The sequence below is a fragment of the Pinus tabuliformis genome, chromosome J, assembly GCF_031772625.1.
Source record: "Pinus tabuliformis cultivar Carrire ecotype Pingquan chromosome J, CPIR1, whole genome shotgun sequence".
Lineage (NCBI taxonomy): Eukaryota > Viridiplantae > Streptophyta > Pinopsida > Pinales > Pinaceae > Pinus > Pinus tabuliformis.
The window spans coordinates 952,458,046-952,468,194 of NC_142295.1; the positions used below are offsets into that span (position 1 = coordinate 952,458,046).

Below are 10,149 nucleotides of genomic sequence, written 5' to 3' on the forward strand. Positions count from 1 at the left end.
ATGAAATCAAATTGAATTTTCAGATTTCTTATATAAATCAAATTTAAAATTTTGTAATTTAAAATCAAATTTCATATTTTCATCTCAAGGTATTCATAAATTTTATATCTGACAACCAATGCCCACATAATAATATCAAATTGAAATGAAAATATCATAATATGTCAACATGTCAATGATAAAGTTGAAAACTTCAAAGAACCAAAAAAAATTTATCCAGAAAGCTCCATGAATCCACGAAAAAGGATCTGGAAACATAATCTAGATAGTGAGACTAATTGGAAAAAAGTCATCGCCCTCCACATCCTCCAATGGAACTGTTACCCCTCATTTCAATAGGGGTACCTATAGCCAATTTTTCCTTTTTGGAAGCATCACTGTAGTCCTAGAAAATCCAACTCAAAGACGTGAAAGTGAGTTGCCACAAGTATTTCTCTTTTTTTGTGTTGTACACTTGTCTAGATCTATATTAGTTACCGCATACATGATTAACTAATTGTAATTTCACGCTCTCAATTGCAGTCTCCCTCATTCTATCTAGAGTTATATATTAGTTGCCATGCACATGGTTAACCTATTATAATTTAGCCATCTCAGTTGCAGTCTCCCTTGGATAACAGGTATCCACATATTGTAAATGTGGAAAATGAGAATGATGATATAAATTGGCCAAGAGTAGCTGCTTCAAATAAATACTATACTGATCCAAAAGAAGGTTTATTTCTCTAGTTTGGTGAACAAATTTGATAATAATTAGGCCAAATACATTCTTTCTTATGGAAGATTTTGATGATAATTTGTTTTTCTCTTTAGGAATTTTTTCTAGAATTAGAGCTATCATTATAGATAATTGAGTTAATACATCATGTACTAATTGCTTTAGAAAACTTTTTTATTTAAGTGTTATCATTGTCTATCATCTTTTCTTTGATTTTTCCTATTTTTGTCTTGTATATTTTATTTCGGCGTTTTAGATATTTTATAGTATTATTTTTAATCAAGATGTTGATATAAGTTGTTTATGATGAAAGGTATTCACAAGTTTCTTCTCTTCAAATTTTGTCTATTACCCCCTAGCCACCTTTCATTGTTTTTGCTTTGAAGTTTCTTTGAGTAATAAGGTTGGGGTTTGTGCCATATAACATAGATTGACTTAGCTTAGGTGCTAGTTCCGATGGAAATCAATTGTGCCAAATTTACTTGGGACTTGCACCGAACCTCATTCTTTTTGACATGCCATTTTCTTGGGACTTGCACCCAACCTCATCTCAAATTCACTAGTGAACCAAGGCACCCTATTGGCATTTTACTGTCAATTGATTGATGATGATAGAGGAGATTGATAAAATAGTTTAAGATGGCATCCTTTGGTGGGCCTATCTAGTATATGGCTGGGGCAGCTATATTACCCTCCTATCCTTATGTATGGGGTGGGTTAATTGACTCCAATTTCTCATAATTGATTATGTTGAACTGACAATCCACTTGTGCCATTGAAACATGCATACTTGTGGGTTCAATATATTGGATGAAAAGATGAAAAGTTATGATATATATCATAACTTTTCTTCTTTTCATCCAATATACTAAACCCATAAGGGGTCCATAAATGTGCCATACTTAACCTACAACCCTAGCTAAGGCAACTTGCAAAATAGAGTGAACAACCATAACTGAGACAAGACAATAGCAAATATCCTCCAATAAACTCAATGATTAAATCAAGATGAAGGAACGGTTTTATATCAACCCCAACATCCTTTTATTGGAGCACAAATATCCTTCAGGCTTCTACACATTCTTCCATTAGATTTATACCAGTAATTTCCAGAAATAAAATCAACCCAAAAAATAGGAAAAAAGATGATGAACCTCACATTGAAATGCCCTTTAACTTTTTCCTCTAAAACAATATTCAACTAAGTTTGTAGGGGATCTCCCATGACTCCAATCATGTTCTTTGTAAATCAATGTATCCTCTATTTATATCAGACCTTTTTGAATTAAATAATAATAAATTAGAGCTAAAACACTAAAAGTAAGGTGCTTCTCTTTAGAGTTCTTTTTCGGGTTTGGCTTCACAAATTGACATGTGCCAATCTCTTCTTTGAGCTAATTCCAAATATGTGAATCACCCCCTAAACTATGTGAAATACCCACTGATAATGCTTTAAATGCCTCTTGAGTCTTGAGTAAGACAACCATATACTAGGGCCTAGATCCATGGTTAAGCAACCAAAATACTCCTTATTACCTTTAGAGTGGGTTGTTTCTCTAAATGTGCTTCTATTGCCATCTATAACCACTTTAAACTAGGGATTTTTGCCCTAACGTTTCTGTTGCCATGTCATAGTTGTGAAGTTTTTTCATGTGTGAAATTTTACACCTCTTGCCTTTGAATGCATGCAAAGGTTCCATACGGCGACTTGCTACCTTCATAAGAAAATTCCTTTCCTTTCAATTATCCAACAGTGCCATGAGTTTGCCCCCAAATATGGGTGGAATCTCCTCCATTAGGGTATCTTCCTGTCTTCTATGTTCATTAACTGTTGAAAATTATATCTCGGATAGGAACTACCTCACAATTTTAGTATTAGTGGTTGCTTGGGCAGCCCTAAGTGTTATGGACAAGTAGCAGATTTGTCACAATGAGAGGGTTGTACATTTTATGCCTTAACAATTGAATTTTGGAGAAGGGCAATCAAGAGGGCTAGTTAGTGGGCCCTAGTTATGTGATTGACATTAGGCCAAATCAAAGATAAGAGGGTAGCTCCAAGCCCTAAGTCTGGTCATCTTTGGAGCAGTAGAGAGGAAAGAAGTGGACAGTGGTTAAGACCCTAAGAGTTGGCACTCTTGGATCAAGGGTTGCTTCTCTGTGATCAAGTGCAGCTTCCTTATCAGAATAGGCCGCTAGAATGAAAGTGATTCTGGGGTTTATTTTCATGTGTTCTTATACTTTGAGTTGGGCTACAAGAAATGCTACTATAATAGTTAGTTGCAAGCACTTGTGAAGAGTCCTAATAGCATAACTTAATTCTTCTTCCTCAGTCGTTGTCAAGGAGAGAAGGCTGCAGTAAAATTAAGAGGTCATTATTCTTGTTTGAAGACAATTTCATGATTTTGTTGGTTTTGAGCAACTATAGTGTGCCTTGACAAGGAGCCTTAAGTCCTTGTTCATTGTTGGATGTCTAAAAGAGGTCATCTATGGGAGAAGCTCATTGAGAAGGATGATAAGCAGGCTGTAAGCTCTGCCGACCTTACAGAACAAAGTTTTGATGAATCAAGGTATGTATCAATATTCATAAGGTGTGTTTTGATTGACATCAAGAGATATCTTTGGCTTGCTTGGAAGATCATTTTTGCAGTCATTGTAGAGTAGATAAACACAAGAAAGTATGAAGGAGATCTCAGATCTGTAGAATTACTATAGGACCTATGCATTGCAATTTTGATCTATTGTATTTCTTATTTAAATTATATTCCTGTAGCAATTACAGATGTATGGAAGAATATTACATTCAAACTTGGATTACAGACTTGTGACCTCTGTTGTGAATGAACTTGTTGTCACTATCTTGACCCTGGTTCCAGTGAAATTCACATCTTTGCTTGAAATCAAGTCTCATTAGGTGGATCATGGAAGCAACCTTGCAGATCTCTCTGCACTATTGTGCAAATCATTACAAACTTTCAAACCTCGATTCATTGTCACTATGCAATTTCAGCAGACCTTAACTCTTGAAGAAACCTTGGAAGCACATTATTGAATTGAAATTTGAAAGCACAAGAGTAGCATCATCTTATAGACCTTGGAAGCTCAATATTGATCTTTACTTTGCTCCCCTTATAGAAGATAAATATAAGTCTGCATTGTGTCAAACATAAAGCACCCTTGGAGCTTTGGTTTAAACTTTAAAGACATCATTATTAAAAATTGAGAATATCCTGTAGTAGCATTGAGACTTGTTGAAGCATTGTTGAAGCAAATGTTTTAGAACTGCTCTTGATCTATCTTACATGGACTTATACATGATGGATGATTCTCTCTTCTGGAATGGTCTAATCATAATGAAAATGTTAGCATACTTTTGAATAACCTCATTGTATTGGCATATCCTCTATTTTGTATCTGCATAATATTTGTTCATCTATGTCTCCTCAGTGTACAGTCTCAATAATATAATTTCTATGTTATTGTATACATTGATGTCAACTTCATTCATATACAATAATCTCGGTTGATCTTTGCACTTTATGTAAGTATACTCTCGACATTCTTGTATATATGAGATGATCTCGGCACAACAAACTTGGTGTATAATTTGCTTTATAGCTCACATTACCCTTGGTTCGATACTCAACTTTATGACACTTTCTCCTCAATCTTTGATATGGCACAATCATAGTATATTAAGTACTGAGTATGAATGATGTAACTAATTAAAGGAGAGGATTTGGACATTCTCTGATGATGCTCAAAATTTGGCATAGTTTTGAAACCCTCTACATCCATAACCAAATCAGATAAGGGAATCCTCTCCTACAGCAGTAGCTGTATTCATAGAAACTTGTGTGATTTTCGTGAAGTTGTCACAACTGTGTTTTTGTCACCTGGATTATGAAGATATCAGATCTATTTAATCTTATGGCATCGTTTGACCCTGACAAAATAAAAGAGACACAGGTAATACATATTATCATAATTATTGGATCTCTGGGCATAAATATCTACAAGAGCAATAATTTCACAGTGGCATAGGCTCATTGTACCAAGGTTTTAGTTTGAGCATGTTCATTGCTCATCAATCCTATTCCATCCTCCCCATCAAGAAAAGCAAAGGAGCCATGAAGGACATTGTGTTTTCCTCTGTCATGTTGTGCCTTCAAGAAGTGAAAACTTTTGATCAGAGTCTTTTATTAGTAGAACTGAGATTCTGCTAAAATCACCTCAGTAAACTCAGATCTTGGATCTCTCAAGAAAAAAATAGCTCTCCTAAAAGACCTGAAGCTATCTTGTGTAGTAAAATTTTTTGTGGATACCTTACATGTGGCACTAATCTAGGTATAACAACTCATCATATACAACTCAACATCATTCACAACCTTTTTACAAGGTGTAGAAGCTTCTGCAAAATTATGACAGTATTGTAGTCTTGGTCACAAACAAAGTTGTGAACAAGACAATCAAATAACTTATCTTTTGAATAATTATCTATTATGAATAATCTACAGGGATCTTCAGTTATAAACAAATTTTTTGTAGAAATTTGGATAAGAGATTCAGCACACCTAAAGATTCCACATTGAAGAACAATTAAGATGAAGAAGTTCATGGCAATGTTGAACAGTCTCTTTTGAGGAAACTCTCACCTTGAAATCAGAGGTGCCTTGAAGAAGTATCTGTAGGGGACCCTGAATTTGATATCTGGATCTTATGTAGAATTGTGTTATAAACACCTAAATGCAAAAGAGATTTCCTCACTATGGATCATTTGCCTCATGACTTAAGGTCAGATGATCACCTTAAGAGGAAGCTATAAAATGCTTGGATTAATAGCAGGCTGCAGATGATTGCATTCTCAGCATTCAAAGGGAACTATGAATTTTAGATACAACTATTGATGTTTTCTATCCAACAAGATGATGATCCTTTCCTTCACCAATAATATGCCTTGATTTGAAGACAATTTATGGATAGCTACTCATTAAGATAGTATGATCTACATCGTAGAGAGTTGATAATCTAATAGTATGACAAATGGTAGGAACTCATCTAAGTGTTGTATATCTTGAGGCTAAGCTTCATTTACTGCCACACAAGAAAATATATCTTGGTCTGAGTGATTTCTGTTGAAATTCCAATTTGTGAGTTGCCGAAGCTTTTGGAAAAGGGGAACTGTCAGGTTTATCCCACATGTTTCCACTACGTTTTCTCTTGAGTTCTTGGTTTGTAACCCATAGTGCTAATTGGTTTTTTAGATGGTTTAGATAGATTATCCTCCTGATTATACAACATAATAAATTCCTTTAATTCTACACACAGTGGTACTCGTGATATATCATAAATGCTGAGGAATAGGTGTTAATCTGCCTTCAGGGACTTTAGTATGCCCTCTTCTTTTGTAAATCTAGGGAGCATCTAGCCCTTGCCATCAAAAGAATATTCCCATTCATTTTTTAGGTGGATGCTAGAATATAGAATTGGGCATCGACTTTAATACCACCTTCATTGATCATTTGATAATTAAACTTCTTGTGCATCAAAGGGGTGTAGTGTACCTCTGCTAACACTTGCTAGATTTTTCAGGTTGTCTTGCTCATAAAATTCATGAAATAAGTTGATAGAGGTCGAATTGTGACATACAAACTGCAACACCTATCAGAAATCTTGATCACAACAAACTCATTCAATTTTAGACAAATGTCTGGGTAATATCAGGATCAACGTTGCCATTCGAAGGAGAACATGTCTTAGTTTGCATCTCTCTCATGATAGCACAAGTATCCTTTCGACCTATCACAACTTTAGTTAGGGATGTGATTAAACTCTATCCCCAATAGCCTTCATTATTTTTTTCAATTTTGAAGCCCCTTTCCAAATATGCAACATGTTCTTATTCTCTGCCTACATTATAAAACGGGTGCTCATCAAAAAACTCAAAGGGGCCCTTCTTTAAGTTGAATGCAATGAACTCATTGAGATTTCATGAACAAAGATCAATTGTTCGTCAAAATTAAAAAATATGAGATGGTTCAGAATTTTTATTTTTCACAATCAAATTCTTCATTATGTTCACATTCACTGGCAAGATAGCCTCGATAGCTTCCTCTTGGATCTAGCACATTATTGTCTTCAAGATGGTGAAGGATAGCTTCTTTAGTAGAGTATTTATCCCTAGAGCAAACAACACTATTCAGTCCAAATTTTGGGCCTATGTTATACTTCTAAGTAGCAGATTTATCATGAGAAGTTTTTTTAATAGCCTCATTCAAGGTGAGCAAGAATACCTTCCTTTTCTAAACCTGCTAACAAGTGTTGGTAGCCGGCGTCTCCAAAAATATGCATTTCTGGTCCCCAATATCAATATTTGAAAAAACATTTAATGAGAGCTATCATAGAAGATATTCTCTTCAGGATGCATAAGTGCTTGAACCAGTCTTTCTGCTTGTACTCCAAAGAAAGAAGAAATAATTTTATCATGGCATCTTCCTGTCTTTCCTTAAATTTTGAAATATGTAAATAAATCAAATTCATGTGCAAAAAAGCATTAATATGAAATAAACAAACTTGAAATAACTTGACCCATATACTTTATATAAACAAAATTTTAAAGGAAATTTGATAAAATCCTCTAGGAAATAGTGTTTAGAGTAAATATATTTGGATAATCAAGGGTTTGCAGAACATTTATCACAATATTGAGCTAAGCTAAAGGTGCATGGAGAATTAACATAAATACCTCCACCAGAGGAGGAACAAATAAAGAGGAATAAAATGAAAAATCCTTACTGCTTCGGAAAATTCAATTAAGAAAGAGTTATCTCTCATGGCCAAGCCTTGCAAACGCTCCTTGGATGCTTTAGCATGCTCAATGGGCTTGAAATACACAAAAGTGTGGTTCCGCTACAGTTAAACGACTATGCTGTCGATCTCCCCAAACTTAACACACTTTTCCATGAGCATAGGCTCTTTTGTTTTTGCTGGACACATTACCTAAATGTAGATTGTGAGGAGAGCTTCATCCTCCTCACCTCCCTTTGTTTAAAGGGCATTCCCTAGCGGTGGCACCCCACGAGGGTTGTGGTTGAAAGGAGCTGAAGCACATCCTACATCAAAAAAGAGGTCCCTTGAGTTAAAGAAATGGAGGAGAAAAATCAAAAGAAAAACTAGTCCAAATGAATTTCACATCTACAGTTATCGATTGGCACAGACTAGGCTACAAAGTAGTGCCTCTTGGATTGACCATCGATTCTCGAGGATGCATCTCAGAACTATCCCTCGCTTGCCTACGAATAGATGTATATGAGTCGTGAACCAGGAATCATGGGCCGACCCTAGCCATGGGCAGTGATGTTCTTCTCCTCTTACCATTTCGTGCCTTGATAACTCTGGTTTTGTGCCTTGATAACTCTGGTGTGAAGAAAGAGAAATTCTATAACCCTCTTAACAGTCCATGCCCTGACAACTCCCATGCTAAAGAAAGAAATCCTGTAGCCCTAAAATGTGAAGAAGAGATGAGAAATTGGAAACGACGAGCCATTTTTAATTTAAAATAATTGAAAAGTGAATAACTTGAGACAAAATTTTAATTTTAAGATGAAAGGATGCTCAGCTGGGAGAAGTTGGAAACAATCATCCATGTTTAATTTAAAATAATTGAAAAGTGAATAATTTAATACAAAATTCTAATTTTAAGATCAAAAGATATTTTTGTCTTAAATAAATTTCTTACAAGCTTCATATCATGAAAAAATATATTAAAAAAATAAATAAATTATTTTTAAATCAAAAATATATTAAAAAAATAAATAAATTGTTTTAAATAATTTTTTAATTACATTTTTTAGTAGGAAATTTTATTTTTCTCACTAAGACAATTATTTTTTGTCTTTCTTAATATAATATGAAAAAATATATTTAAAAAATAAAAATAAATTTAAATTTGAAGTCTTTTTAATCATATTTTAAAATGTTTTTTTAATTATACTTTTGTTTCTTTAGAGAAAAATATGAAAAAATATATTGAAAAAATAAATAAATTATTTTAAATGTTTGTTTTTTAAATTAGATGGTTCTTTTTATTATATGAAATTAGTTGTAGTATGCTTATTCAACTTCTCAATTCTCATCTTTCCCATTCTCATGCTACTTATTCTCATCTTTCCCATCCTCATGCTAATTGGAATTTTAATGTTATATGAATTTATGTGTTTATATTGGAGTTTGGAGGCATTATTCAAGGCTTAAGGCATTCATTTATACAGACACTAATGCTCAACAATCATTCATCTCCAAAGGAGCCTCTTGAACTGATGCAGCAACTCCTTAGTGCTTTCTTTATCCCACTTCCATAATTTGTTGCTATGTTTCAACATGCTTTGTTTGAATGATGCTCAGTAACCCATTTATAGCATGCATCAGGACTTGGGTTGTTGTATATTGTCCCTAGACGACAATGTTGAGAGTGATTTTGTAGAGAATGAACCATGCTTATTGGCAGGATGGCATGACCATGCTTATTGGATGCTTATGGGTAGATTTAAATAAATTGCATTGGATTGTGCTAGCTCGAGTGGTTTATACCATAGGATTGTGCAATTGAATAATGTCGCATCATCAAAATGATTTCTGAACGACTTCGTGGAAAGGAAATGGGAGAGACCATAATTTACCCATATCCACAAGATCTATTACCAATTTACTTCATGTCAGAAGTAGTCGATCCACCACCATAAGCCCCCGATAATATGATCTTACACACAGCCAATCAATTAACTCTTTTAGTATCTTTTGGAGAGTTTTTCCTTAGGGCTCTATCCCACTTCCATAATCCATTGCTATGTTTCAACATGCTTTGTTGATTTTATGTTATGGAAAAGCTAATAGATCATTTTCAATAGGTTGGTCAACATAAGTGTGGATCCAACCTTAGCCATGAGTGAGAATGATGAGTCACGAAGATAGGGTCAGTTTTGAGACTCTCCTTCAAAGGATCTAGCTCTAACTGTATGGAATTTATTGGGCTTCGCTCATTAGCTTTGAATACTACTATTCTCCTATCATGGGGTTTAAGCACATAACCATTGAAGGTAGTCGATAAAGTTTCTTTAGTGAACTGTCGCATCAATAGCCCGTAAAATAGCTTTTTGGGGCTCTGCACCATGAGTCTAGCTGGGAAAATTGAGCTACAGTGATAGGTGAGAGCTATGCATAGCTCACTAAAGGTGTTTCAAGAGGTTATTAGTCTATTGGCTATAGAATTATACTATTTTTATTTGTAACTTAGCGAAATAGAAAATTTGTGGAGACAAGCTCCATTCTTCTTCTTTCACCGAGCCATGTAAAATAAATGAAGCAAATAGTCTCAACCCCTTGGAGAAGGAAATTTGAGAACAACCAATAGCATGAATAGACAAAGAATCCAATGA

At 34.4% G+C, this 10,149-nt stretch overlaps 1 long non-coding RNA gene across 1 annotated transcript; it reads right to left on the reverse strand.

The window, feature by feature from the left end:
- Nucleotides 1-7,288: 7,288 nt before the first annotated feature.
- Nucleotides 7,289-8,280, reverse strand: LOC149229970 (uncharacterized). Its single transcript, XR_016247340.1, has 2 exons — nucleotides 7,952-8,280; nucleotides 7,289-7,827 (listed from the first exon to the last, which is right to left on the reverse strand). It is a non-coding gene; the product is annotated as an uncharacterized LOC149229970 (long non-coding RNA).
- Between the last annotated feature and the right edge of the window lie 1,869 nt (nucleotides 8,281-10,149).